The sequence below is a fragment of the Callithrix jacchus genome, chromosome Y (genome assembly GCF_049354715.1).
Source record: "Callithrix jacchus isolate 240 chromosome Y, calJac240_pri, whole genome shotgun sequence".
In the NCBI taxonomy this organism is placed as follows: Eukaryota; Metazoa; Chordata; class Mammalia; order Primates; family Cebidae; genus Callithrix; species Callithrix jacchus.
The window spans coordinates 14,820,582-14,835,302 of record NC_133525.1 but is presented as its reverse complement, the minus strand read 5'-3'; the positions used below and the strand labels follow the sequence as shown (position 1 = coordinate 14,835,302).

At 37.8% G+C, this 14,721-nt stretch overlaps 1 protein-coding gene across 1 annotated transcript in view; it reads right to left on the bottom strand.

Moving 5' to 3' along the window:
* Positions 1 to 270: 270 nt before the first annotated feature.
* The window catches only part of LOC128930912 (uncharacterized), a 174,573-nt gene continuing 160,122 nt past the window's right edge, over positions 271 to 14,721 (bottom strand). The window contains exon 13 of the mRNA XM_078364445.1: positions 271 to 4,912. The gene's annotated coding sequence lies outside the window, so the exon portion shown is untranslated. The remainder of the gene's footprint in view (positions 4,913 to 14,721) is intronic.

The window sequence follows — 14,721 nt, the reverse complement described above, 5'->3', positions numbered from 1 at the left end:
GGCTATGCGGGCTCTCTTTTGGTTCCATATGAAGTTCATGGTGGTTTTTTCCAGTTCTGTGAAGAAAGTCAATGGTAGCTTGATGGGGATAGCGTTGATTCTGTAAATTAATTTGGGCCGTATAGCCATTTTCACGATATTGATTCTTCCTAACCATGAACATGGAATGTTTCTCCATCTGTTTGTGTCCTCTCTGATTTCGTTGAGCAGTGGTTTGTAGTTCTCCTTGAAGAGGTCCCTTACGTTCCTTGTGAGTTGTATTCCAAGGTATTTTATTCTTTTTGTAGCAATTGTGAATGGCAGTTCGTTCTTGATTTGGCTCTCTTTAAGTCTGTTATTGCTGTAGACGAATGCTTGTGATTTTTGCACATTGATTTTATATCCTGAGACTTTGCTGAAGCTGCTTATCAGTTTCAGGAGTTTTTGGGCTGAGGCGATGGGGTCTTCTAGGTATACTATCATGTCGTCTGCAAATAGAGACAATTTGGCTTCCACCTTTCCTATTTGAATACCCTTTATTTCTTTTTCTTGCCTGATTGCTCTGGCTAGAACTTCCAGTACTATATTGAATAGGAGTGGTGAAAGAGGGCATCCTTGTCTAGTGCCGGATTTCAAAGGGAATGCTTCCAGTTTTTGCCCATTCAGTATGATATTGGCTGTTGGTTTGTCCTAAATAGCTTTTATTACTTTGAGATACGTTCCATCGATACCGAGTTTATTGAGGGTTTTTAGCATAAAGGGCTGTTGAATTTTGTCAAATGCCTTCTCTGCGTCAATTGAGATAATCATGTGGTCTTTGTTTTTGGTTCTGTTTATGTGGTGAATTACGTTGATAGACTTGCGTATGTTGAACCAGCCTTGCATCCCTGTGATGAATCCTACTCGATCATGATGAATAAGTTTTTTGATTTGCTGTTGCAATCGGCTTGCCAATATTTTATTGAAGACTTTTGCATCTATGTTCATCATGGATATTGGCCTGAAGTTTTCTTTTCTTGTTGGGTCTCTGCCGGGTTTTGGTATCAGAATGATGTTGGTTTCGTAAAATGATTTGGGAAGTCTTCCCTCTTTTTGGATTGTTTGAAATAGTTTTAGAAGGAATGGTACCAGCTCCTCTTTGTGTGACTGGTAGAATTCGGCGGTGAATCCGTCTGGACCTGGCCTTTTTTTGAGTGGTAGGCTCTTAATTGCTGCCTCGACTTCTGACCTTGTTATTGGTCTATTCATAGTTTCAGCTTCCTCCTGGTTTAGGCTTGGGAGGACACAGGAGTCCATGAATTTATCCATTTCTTCCAGGTTTACTAGTTTATGTGCATAGAGTTGTTTGTAATATTCTCTGATGATGGTTTGAATTTCTCTGGAGTCTGTGATGATTTCCCCTTTATCATTTTTTATTGCATCTATTTGGTTGTTCTCTCTTTTCTTTTTAATCAATCTGGCTAGTGGTCTGTCTATTTTGTTGATCTTTTCAAAAAACCAGCTCTTGGATTTATTGATTTTTTGAAGGGTTTTTCGTGTCTCAATCTCCTTCAGCTCAGCTCTGATCTTAGTTATTTCTTGTCTTCTGCTGTGTTTTCAGTTTTGTTGATCTTGCTCCTCTAGCTCTTTCAATTTTGACGATAGGGTGTCAATTTTTGGTCTCTCCATTCTCCTCATATGGGCACTTATTGCTATACACTTTCCTCTAGAGACTGCTTTATATGTGTCCCAGAGGTTCTGGCATGTTGTGTCTTCGTTCTCATTGGTTTCGAAGAACTTCTTTATTTCTGCCTTCATTTCGTTGTTTACCCAGTCAACATTCAAGAGCCAGTTGTTCAGTTTCCATGAAGCTGTGCGGTTCTGGGTCGGTTTCTGTATTCTGAGTTGTAAGTTGATTGCACTATGGTCTGAGAGGCTGTTTGTTATGATTTCAGTTGTTTTGCATTTGTTGAGCAGTGCTGTACTTCCAATTATGTGGTCAATTTTCGAGTAGGTGTGATGTTGTGCTGAGAAGAATGTGTATTCTGTGGATTTGGGGTGGAGAGTTCTGTAAATGTCTATCAGGTTTGCTTGCTCCAGGTCTGAGTTCAAGCCCTGGATATCCTTGTTGATTTTCTGTCTTGTTGATCTGTCTAATATTGACAATGGAGTGTTAAAGTCTCCCACTATTATTGTGTGGGAGTCTGAGTCTCTTTGTAAGTTATTAAGAACTTGCCTTATGTATCTGGGTGCTCCTGTATTGGGTTCATATATGTTTAGGATCGTTAGCTCTTCTTGTTGTATCAATCCTTTTACCATTATGTAATGGCCTTCTTTGTCTCTTTTGATCTTTGTTGCTTTAAAGGCTATTTCATCAGAGATGAGAATTGCAACTTCTGCTTTTTTTTGCTCTCCATTTGCTTGGTAAATATTCCTCCATCCCTTTATTTTGAGCCTTTGTGTATCCTTGCATGTGAGATGGGTTTCCTGGATACAGCACACTGATGGGTTTTGAATTTTTATCCAATTTGCCAGTCTGTGTCTTTTGATTGGTGCATTTAGTCCATTTACATTTAGGGTTAATATTGTTATGTGTGAATTTGATACTGCCATTTTGATGCTAAGTGGCTGTTTTGCCTGTTAGTTGTTGTAGATTCTTCATTATGTTGATGCTCTTTAGCATTCAGTGGGATTTTGGAATGGCTGATACTGGTTGTTTTTTTCTATGTGTAATGCCTCTCATAGGAGCTCTTTTAGAGCAGGCCTGGTGGTGACAAAATCTCTGAGCACTTGCTTGTTCGCAAAGGATTTTATTTTTCCTTCACTTCTGAAGCTCAGTTTGGCTGGATATGAAATTCTGGGTTGAAAGTTCTTTTCTTTAGGAATGTTGAATATTGGCCCCCACTCTCTTCTGGCTTGTAGTGTTTCTGCCGAGAGATCTGCTGTGAGTCTGATGGGCTTCCCTTTGTGGGTGACCCGACCTTTCTCTCTGGCTGCCCTTAGTATTTTCTCCTTTATTTCAACCTTGTTGAATCTGACGATTATGTGCCTTGGGGTTGCTCTTCTTGCGGAATATCTTTGTGGTGTTCTCTGTATTTCCTGCATTTGAGGGTTGGCCTGTCTGGCATGGTGGGGGAAATTTTCCTGGATGATATCCTGAAGAGTATTTTCCAGCTTGGTTTCATTCTCTTCGTCCTCTTCTGGTACACCTATCAAACGTAGGTTAGGTCTTTTCACATAGTCCCACATTTCTTGGAGACTTTGTTCATTCCTTTTTGCGCTTTTTTCTCTGATCTTGGTTTCTCGTTTTATTTCATTGAGTTGGTCTTCGACTTCAGATATTCTTCCTTCTGCTTGGTCAATTCGGCTATTGAAACTTGTGTTTGCTTCGCGAAGTTCTCGTATTGTGTTTTTCAGCTCCTTTAATTCATTCATATTCCTCTCTAAGGTATCCATTCTTGTTATCATTTCCTCATATCTTTTTTCAAGTTCCTTAGTTTCTTTGCATTGATTTAATACATGTTCTTTTAGCTCACAAGTTTCTCACTATCCACCTTCTGAAGTCTAATTCCGTCATTTCGTCACAGTCATTCTCCGTCCAGCTTTGTTCCCTTGCTGGTGAGGAGTTTTGGTCCTTTCTAGGAGGCGAGGTGTTCTGGTTTCGGGTGTTTTCCTCGTTTTTTCGCTGGTTTCTTTCCATCTTTGTGGATTTATCCGCTTGTCGTCTAAGTAGTTGCTTACTTTTCGATTGGGTCTCTGAGTGGACACCCAGATTGTTGATGATGAGGTCTTTCTGTTACTTGGTTTTCCTTCTACCAGTCTAGCCCCTTCACTGTACGACTGCTGAGGTCCACTCCAGGCCCTGCTTCTCTGGGGTGCACCTCTAGCAGCTGTGGCACAGTGAGGGATGCTACCAGTTACTTTTTCTGCTATCTTTGTCCCAGGATGATGCCTGCCAAATGTCAGTCTTTTGGATATACAGGGGTCAGGGAGCTGCTTGAGGAGACAGTCTGTACTTTATAGGAGATTAGTTGCTGAGCTGTGATCTCTGTTGTTCATTCAGGGCTGTTAGGCTGCTATGTTTGATTCTGCTGCAACAGAGCTCATTAAAAAAACCCTTTTTTTCTCAAATGCTCTGTGTTGGGGGGTTTGGGCTTTATTTTTGGATATTCGTTGAGGTGTCCTGCCCAGCTAGGAGGCAGAGTAGCCACTGTTTGCCTGCCGAGGCTCCGCCCTGCTGTTGTGAGGCTCGCCCTATTGGGGCAGGTTCTGCTGTTCCACTGTGGTCTCCGCCACGCCCTGAGGTGGAGTCTCTCTGTTGTAGCGGGTTGCCTCAGCAATGGCAGGCTGCGTCAGCAGTGGGCGTGTATCTCAGTAGGGACAGGTTGCCTCGGCAACGGCTGGCTGCATCAGCAGTGGGCGTGTATCTCAGTTGGGGCGGGTTGCCTCGGTAGTGGTGGACGCCCCTTCCCCACAGAGCGTCTCAGACTGACTGCACGGGGATCGCTTGAAATCGCGGTCTTGTTTGTCCCACTCGGCTAGCCCAAACGCTCTGTCCCTGCAATCCCCTGGGCAGGCCCACTGTCCAAGTCTCGCTCAGTCTCAAGTCCAGCCCTCTCAAGTCTCAGGTTGCCAGCTCAACAGGGCACCCGGACAAGCACGCCCTGTGGGGAGCGATGGTCAGGGCCAGCCGCCACCACCCCGGCTGCCAGCTTTGCCGGGCAGAGGCACTGCCAGGCATCCAGCATCTCCCCTATACTTGGAAATCTCTCCGTTCTGTGGGCAACAAAGATCAGTCTGGAAATGCAGCTCCAACTCACCTCTCCACGGACTCAAAGAGAGCTCCAATCCTGGGTTGTTCTCACAGCACCATCTTGAGTCCTCCCTCTGACTTCAAATTTTGAAAACTCTTTTTTGTAAAATTCTGGAGAAAAATTTTAAAGCCTATTGAATCCTAAAATGCAAACAAAATATCCCAAAATGAAAACAAAAAAAATGTATGCTGAAAATTCTTGTTGATGTGTGGATTCAGCTCTCAAAATTGACCATGTGGTTTCACTTCAAATGTTGAAAACGCTTTTTATGTAAAATTAAAAAGAAAGAATATCAGAGCCCATTGAATCCTACAGTTAAAAGAAAATATCCCAGAATGAAAACTAAAAAAAATACAGTGAAAATTCTTGTTGATGTGTGGATTCAGCTCACAGAATTAAACACGCGGTTTGACTTGAAAATTTGAAAACACTTTCTTTGTAAAATTTAGAAGAAAAAGTTTCAGAGCCCATTAAGTCCTATAGTTGAAAAAAAATCTTAGAATGAAAACCAGACATATGTACAGTGAAAATGCCTGTTGATGTGTGGATTCAGCTCACAAAATTCAACATGTCATTTGACAAGAAATTGTAACAGCACTTTTTTTGTAATATTCAATAGAATGATTTTCAAAGCCCATTGAGTCTTATATTTACAACAAAATATCCCAGAATGAAAACTAAAAAACTGTACAATAAAAATTCTTGTTGATGTGTGGATTCAGCTCACAAATTTGAACATGTGGTTTGACTTGAAATTTTGAAAACATTTTCTTTGTAAAATTCAGGAGAAAAAATTTCAAAGCTTATTAAGTCCAAAAGATCAAACAAAGTATCCCAGAATGAAAACGAAAAAAATGTACGATGTAAATTTTTGTTGATGTGTGGATTCAACTCTCAAAATTGACCATGTTGTTTGACTTGAAATTTTGAAAAACTGCTTTGTAAAATTCAGGAGGAACAATTCAGAGCACATTGAATTCTACAGTTAATATAAAATATCCCAGAATGAAAACTAAAAAAATATAAGGTGAAAATTCTTGTTGATATGTGGATTTACCTCACAAAATTGAACATGTGGTTTGACTTGAAATTTTGAAAACCCTTTCTTTGTAAAATTCAGGAGAAAGAATTTAAGAGCCCATTGGGTCCTATAATTAAAACAAAATATCTCAAAATAATAACTAAAATAATAGATGGTGAAAATTCTTGTTGATGTGTGGATTCAGCTCACGAAATTGAATATGTGGTTTGACTTCAAATTCTGAAAACACTTTCTTTGTAAAATTCAGGAGAACAAATTTCAGAGCCCATTGAGTCATATAGTTTAAACAAAATACCTCAGAATGAAAACTAAAAAGCTGTATAATAAAAACTCTTCTCTTGTTGATGTTTGGATTCAGCTCCCAAAATTGCACATGTAGTTTGACCTAAAATTTTGAAAACACTTTCTTTGTAAAACTCAGGAGAAAGAATTTCAGAGCCCATTGAGTCCTAAATTTGAAACAAAATATCCCAAAATGAAAACAAATAAATTACGTTGAAAATACTTCTTAGGTCGGGCGCGGTGGCTCAAGCATGTAATCCCAGCAGTTTGGGAGGCTGAGGCAGGTGGATCACAAGGTCAACAGATCGAGACCATCCTAGTCAACATGGTAAAACCCCCGTCTCTACTAGAAATACAAAAAATTAGCTGGGCATGGTGGCGCATGCCTGTAATCCCAGCTACTCAGAATGCCGAGGCAGGAGAATTGCCTGAACCCAGGAGGCGGAGGTCGCAGTGAGCTGAGATTGCGCCATTGCACTCCAGCATGGGTAACAAGAGCGAAACTTTCAAAAAAAAAAAAGAAAATACTTCTTAATGTGTGGATTAAGCTTTCAAAATTGACCATGTGGTTTGACTTGAAATTTTGAAAACACTTTGTAAAAATCAGGAGAAAGAATTTTAGAGCCCATTGAGTCCTACAGTTAAAATAAAATATCCCTGAATAAAAACTTTTAAAAAGTATTGTGTAAATTCTTTTTGATGTGTGGATTCATCTCACAGAATTGAACATGTGGTTTGACTTGAAATTTTGAAAACACTTTCTTTGTAAAATGCAAAAGAAAGAATTTCAGAGCCCATTCTTCAATCCTATAGTTAAAACAAAATATACCATAATGAAAATTTAAAAATGGTGAATGTTCTTTTTCGGTGTGTCGATTCAGCTCACAAAATTTAACATGTAATTTGACTTGCAATTTTGAAAACACATTTGTCATACCATAATGAAAATTAAAAATTCTTAAAAAAAATTCACGGTTTTTTTTTAGTTTCCATTCTGGGTTATTTTGTTTTATATATAGGACTCAATGGGCTCTGAATTTTTTTCTCCTGCATTTTACAAAGAAAGTGTTTTCTTTGTAAAATTACAAGTGAAACCACATGTTCAATTCTGTGAGCTGAATCCACATATCAACATGAACATTCATTGTATATTTGTTTAATTTTCATCAAAGTATATTTTGTTTTAACTATAGGACTCAATGGGCTCTTAAATTTTTTCTCCTCCATTTTACAACAAAACTGTTTTCAAAATTTCAAGACAAACCACATGTTCAATTCTGTGAGATGAATCCACACATCAACAAGAATTTTCACCATACTTTTTTATAGTTTTCATTCTGGGATATTTTAAGTGTAGGACTCAATGGCCTCTGAAATTCTATCTCCTGAATTGTATAAAGAAAGTGTTTCCAAAATTTCAAGTGACACAACATAGTCAATTTTGAGAGCTGAATCCACACATCAACAAAAATTTTCAACATACATTTTTTTTAGTTTTCATTCTGGGATATTTCTTTTGAACTTTAGGACTCAGTAGGTTTTGAAATTTTTCTCCTCAATTCCACAAAGTTTTTTCAAAATTTCAAGTTAAACCACATGTTCAATTCTGTGAGCTGAATCCACAGATCAACAAGAATTTTCACCGTACAGTTTTTTAGATTTTATTCTGAAATTTTTTTGTTTTAACTATAGGACTCAATGAGCTCTGAAATTCTTTCTCCTGAATTTTACAAAGAAAGTGTTTTCAAAATTTCAAGGCAAAGCATATGTTCAATTCTGGGAGCTGAATCCACACATCAACAAGAATTATCACCATATATTTTTTTAATTTTCATTCTGGAATATTTTGTTTTAACTGTAGGACTGAATGGGTTCTGAAATTCTATCTTCTGAATTTTACAAAGAAAGTGTTTTCAAAATTTCCAGTCAAACCACATGGTCAATTTTGAGAGCTAAATCCACACATCAACAAGAATGCATACCTAATGTGTGCAATAGGTACTCATGTATTGTGCACACATTATGTACATATATAATGATTGGGATAACACCATATGTACACGTGTGCAAATATGTGCCCACTAAACTATGTACACATGTAGATATAGGTGCAAACTATGTACCTATGCAGAGCATGCTATCACCAGAGCCCCCCTTTTAGCAGCCCCCAAGTCCACCCTGGCTGCTTAAGGACAACCTGGCTAGGGGGCTTTACTCACAGCTTTTACCAGAGGACCCGTAAGAGCTCCTAGGACAACCCTGGCTTTTTACAGATTTGCTGGTTAGAAAGCTGTGCCCACAGCCCCAGCAGAAGTCCTGCAGCGGCCCCCAGGCCCAACCTGGCTGCTTAAAAACACCCTGGCTAGGGAGCTGTGCCCACAGCCCTTGCCAGAAAGCCTGTAAAAGCTCCCAGGCCCACTGTGAATTTTTAAAAACCTCCTGGCTATAAAGCTGTGCCCACAGCCTTGCCAAAGGTCCCATAGCAAGTGCCAGGCCCACCCTGGTGTCTTAGACACCCCCTGGCTAGGGGCTTCGTCCAAGGCCCTGCCAGAGGGCATGTAGCAGCCCCCAGACCCACCCTGCTGCTTAGGGACACCCTGACTAGGTGACTGTGCCCACAGCCACCCCCAGAAAGCCTATAGTAGACCCCAGTCTTACCATGGCTGCTTAGAAACACCCTGGCTATGTGGCAGTACCCACAGCCAGTGCCAGACTGCCTGTAGCAGCTCAAAGGCCCACCATGGCTGCTTAGGGACCCCATGGCAAGAGCACTGTGCCCACAGCCCCCATTAAAGGGCCTGTAGCAGGCACCAGGCATATAGTGGTTTCTTAGGGACCCCCTCACTTGGCCGCTATGCCCACAGCTTCTGGGGACCAGCTATTTTGAAAATGTGGTGTAATATGATACTGGTGACCATATCATACAGAAATGAAAATTTTTTTTTATATATTAGGCAATAGCTCTAGTCACATCTCTGCCATATTGACAAAAATGTCACCCTCACTCCCCTTATATTAGAATTGAGAGCATAGGGGGGTTTCACCCCTTGCAATGTTTAATTCAATATAACTGTTTTCTTCTTTACATTAGTGACCATATCAGAGCATGGTGTACACCTCTTGCCATATTCAGAGTATTCCCTATAGGTGGTAACATTTTCCTCTCCTTCTCTGGATATTAGAAACAATATCCCAAAACCAGCGTTCAGCCCCAGTCATGTCGTGAGTAATGTCATCTCTAATCCCCTGGTTATTAGGAACAACATCATGGGGGGTTTGTGCACTTTCTAAGATATTTGGAGTAATATCTTTAAGTTGTTAAATATTAGAAACAATACTACAGTGGTGGTGTACACTTTCTGCAATATTCAGTCTATAGTCATCCTTTGTCCCCAGGATATTAACTGCATCACAGAAGTGTTTTACTTTGACTGTGATATTGAAATAATCTCATAGTGTACACTTGCTATCACAATGACAGTAATACCTACTTAAAATATGATGCATAATATCAAAAAATGGACAAACATGTGGGTATACCAACTTTGATATCGAAAGTCATTTTTATCTAATATATTAGAAATCATATCCCAGAATATACTCGATATGTACACTTATTGGAATATTACAAACAATGCACAGAATACGTACCATATGTACATTGACTGTTGGGCATATGTGTACAGAATACAAATGTACAATAAATGTACATAATCTGTACAATATGTACAATTATATGTACACAATGTATACACAATAGGTATATACATAATGTGTACAATATATTCATTTATTGTAACACTGCAATGATATAATCACAACAGCTTATAACATCACAATACACTAATAATATATAATATAAACATATTGCACACATTATGTACATTTACATTTATTGTGATATTCTGATACATACACATTTACATCATGTACCCATTACATATGGATGTACAATATATGCACATGTATATATGTGTACAAAGTATGTACATATGCACACTATGTCCATATACATACATGTAATATACATATGTACCTTCTGTGCCTAAGTACATACTATGTACACACATGCGTGTACACCCACTTGGGTAACCGAAGTAATTTCTATCTAATATGCTAAAAGAAATATCCCAGAATGTACTCATGTGTACATGTATTGGCATATTGCAATAAATGTATATAAGATACAGTCTGTACATTTAGTCTGCTATATATATGTGCACACAACACAAAAGTTAAAAAAATGTACATAATCTGTAAAATATGTTTTATATTTTTATAATGTGTACACAATGCATAGGTACAAAATGTGTACAATATGCATATTTATTGTAATATCACAATGATATATCACAACAGCATATATAATCACAATAAACATGTAATACATATTAATATAAATGTACATATTGCAAACATTATGTACATTAACATTTACTGTTAAATAATGTGTATCCATGTACATCATGTACCCATTATGTACAGATGTAGAATATATGCACGTGTACATATGTGTGCACAGTATGTACATATAGACACTATGTACACATATGTACATATAATGTAGACATGTACATTCTGTATACAAATACATAATATGCATAATCTGTACAAGTATAAAACATGTACACACCTGGGTGTACACCCACTTTGGTAGCGAAGTAATTTCTATCTAATATGCAAAACATTTTATCCCAGAATATACTAATAATGTGTACATTTATTGGCATATCACAAGAAATGTATAAAATAGGTACAGTCTGTACATTTACTCTGGTGTACATATGTGTACACAATAAAAATGTGCAATAAATGTACATAATCTGTACATTATGTATATTATATGTTCATAATGTGTACACAATAGGTATGTACATAATATGTACAATAGGTCCATTTATTTTATATCACAATGATATCATATAATCACAACAGCATATAAAATCACAATGCACATGTAATACATAATATCAATATAAATGTACAGATTGCAAACATTATGTACATTCAGACTTATTGTAATATTATATGTACACATGAACATCATGTACACATTTTCACATGAACACCATGTACCCAGTACGTACACATGTACATCATGTACCCATTATGTACACATGTACAATATATGCACATGTATATATGTGTGCACAGTATGTACATATGTACACTATGTAAAATACCTACATATAATGTAGATATGTACTTTCTGTACACGAGTACATAATATGCACAGTATGTACATGTATAAACTATGTACACACATGCATGTACACCCACGTTGCTAGCCGAAGTAATTTCTATCTAGTATGCTAAAACAAATATTTCAGAATGTACTCATAATGTTTACATTTACTGGCATATCACAATAAATGTATAAAATAGGTACAGTCTGTACATTTACTCTGCTGTACATATATGCACCCGATATGCAAGTTGAAAAAATGTACATAATCTGTAAAATGTTTCTTTATATTTCTATAATGTGTACACAATGCATAGGTACATAATCTGTACAATATGTACATTTATTCTAATATCACAATATCATCACAACAGCATATATAATCACAATAAACGTGTAACACATATCAATATAAACATACACATTGCAAACATTATGTACATTTACACTTAGTTAAATGATGATGTGTATGCATGTACATCATGTACTCATTATGTACAGATGTACAATATATGGGCGTGTAAATATGTGTGCACAGTATGTACATATGTACACATAATGTAAATATATAGTAGACATGTACATTGTGTACATGAGTATATTATATGCACAACATGTAAACATATAAACCATGTACACACCTAACTGTACACCCACTTTGGTCATTGGAGTAATTTCTATCTAATATGCAAAAAATTATATTTCAGAAGGGACCCATAATGTGTACTTTTATTGGCATATCGCAAGAAATGTATAAAAGAGGTACAGTCTGTACATTTACTCTGGTGTACATATGTGTACACAATACAGATGTACAATAAATGTACATAATCTGTACAATATGTACATTTATTATAAGTAAATAATGTGTACACAATAGGTATGTACATAATGTGTACAATAGGTCCATTTATTGTAATATCACAATATCATATAATCACAAAAGCATATAAAGTCACAATGAACATGTAATACATAATATCAAAATAAAGGTACAGATGGCAAACATTATGTACATTTACATTTATTGTAATATTATGATATGTACACATGAACATCATGTAACCAGTATGTACACCTGTTCATCATGTACCCAGTACGTACACATGTACATCATGTACCCATTACCTACAAATGTGCATCATGTGCCCATGATGTACAGATGTACAATATATGCACATGTACCTATGTGTGCAGTATGTACATATGTACACTACATACACATATGTACATATAATGTACATGTGTACATTCTGCACATGAGTATATAATATTCACAATATGTACACTTACAAAATATGTACACACATGGGTGTAAACCCACTTTGGTAACGAGGAGAATTTCTAATATGCTAAAAATATCCCAGATTGTACTCATAATGTGTACATTTATTTTCATATCACAATAAATATATAAAATAGGTAAATTCTTTACATTTACTCTGCTGTACACATGTGTACACAATGCACATGTACAAAAAATGTACATAATCTGTAAAATATGTACCTATATATTTCTAAAATGTATACACAATGCATAGGTACATGTGTGCACTATGCAAATTTACTAGAATATGAGTGATAAAATATAATCACAATAAGATATATAACAGTAATATATACATATCGTGTAGTATCACAAAGAGTACATATTGCACATATTAGGTATGCATTAGGTACACATGTATTGTGCACACATTATGTACAAATATAATGATTGTGATAACACCATATGTACACGTGTACAAATATGTGCCCACTATTTAAACTATGTACACATGTAGAAATAGGTGCAAACTATGTGCCTATGCAGAGCACGCTATTACCACAGCCCCCCTCGTAGCAGCCCCCAGGTCCACCCTGGCTGCTTAAAAACACTCTGGCTAAAGGGATTTTCCCACAGCCCTTACCAGAGGGCTTGTAACAGCTCTCAGTCCCACCCTGGCTTATTATGGACCGGCTGGCTATAAAGCTGTGCCCACAGCCCCACCAGAGGTCTTATAGCAGCCTCCAGGCCCACCCTGGCCTCTTTGGGACCCCTGGCTATGGGGCTATGTCCAAGGCTCTGCAAGAGGGCAAGTAGCTGCCCTTAGGCCCACTCTGCTGCTTAGGGACACCCTGACTAGGTGACTGTGCCCACAGCCACCCCCAGAAAGCCCATAGTAGACCCCAGGCCCACCATGGCTGCTTAGGGACACCCTGTCTATGTGGCAGTACCCACAGCCACCACCAGACTGCGTGTAGCAGCCCAAAGGCTCACCATGGTGGCTTAAAGATTTTCTGGCTAGGGTGCTGTGCCCACAGCCCCCACCAAAGTGCCCACAGCAGGACCCAGGAATACAGTGGTTGCTTAGGGATTCCCTCACTTGCCTGCTATGCCTACAGCTGCTGGGGCCCAGATATTTTTAAAATGTGGTTTAATATGATACTGGCGACCATATCATACGGAAATGATAATGTTACTCCATTTTTTTATATATTAGGCAATAGCTCTAGTTACACTTCTGCCATATTGACAAAAATGTCATCCTCATTCCCTTGACATTAGAATTGAAAGCATAGGGGGGTTTCACCCCTTGCAATGTTTAATTCAGTATAATTGTTTTCTTGTTTACATTAGTGACCATATCAGAGCATGGTGTACACCTCTTGCCGTATTCAGAGTATTTCCCTATGGGCAGCAACATTTTCCTCTCCTTCTCCTGATATTAGAAACAATATCCCAGGACCGGCATACAGCCCCAGTCACATCGTGAGTAATGTCATCTGTAATCCCCTGGTTATTAGGAACAATATCACCATGGGCTTGTGCACTTTCTGAGATTTTTGGAATTATATCCTTTAAGTTTTTGAATTTTAGAAACAATACTACAGTGGTGGTGTACACTTCCTGTGATATTCAGGCTATGGTCATCCTTTGTCCCCAGGATATTATTAACTGCCATCACAGAAGCGTTTTACTTTGCCTGTGATATTAGAACAATCACAGAGTGTACTGTTGCTTTCACAATGAGAGTAATACCTACTTAGGATACGATGCATAATATCATGAAATGGACACACATTTGTGTATACCCACTTTGATATTGGAAGTCATTTTTATCTAATATACTAAAAATCATATCCCAGAACATAATCATGATGTGTACACTTATTGGGATATTACAAACAATTCACAGAATATGTACCATATGTACATTGACTGTGATGGACATATGTGTACACAATAGAGATGTACAATAAATGTACATAATCTGTACAATATGTACAATTATTCTTCACAGAACTGGAAAAAACCACCATGAACTTCATATGGAACCAAAAGAGAGCCCACATAGCCAAGTCAATTCTACGCAAAGAGAACACAGTGGGGGGCATCACACTACCGGATTTCAAACTATACTACAAGGCTACAGTAATCAAAACAGCATGGTACTGGT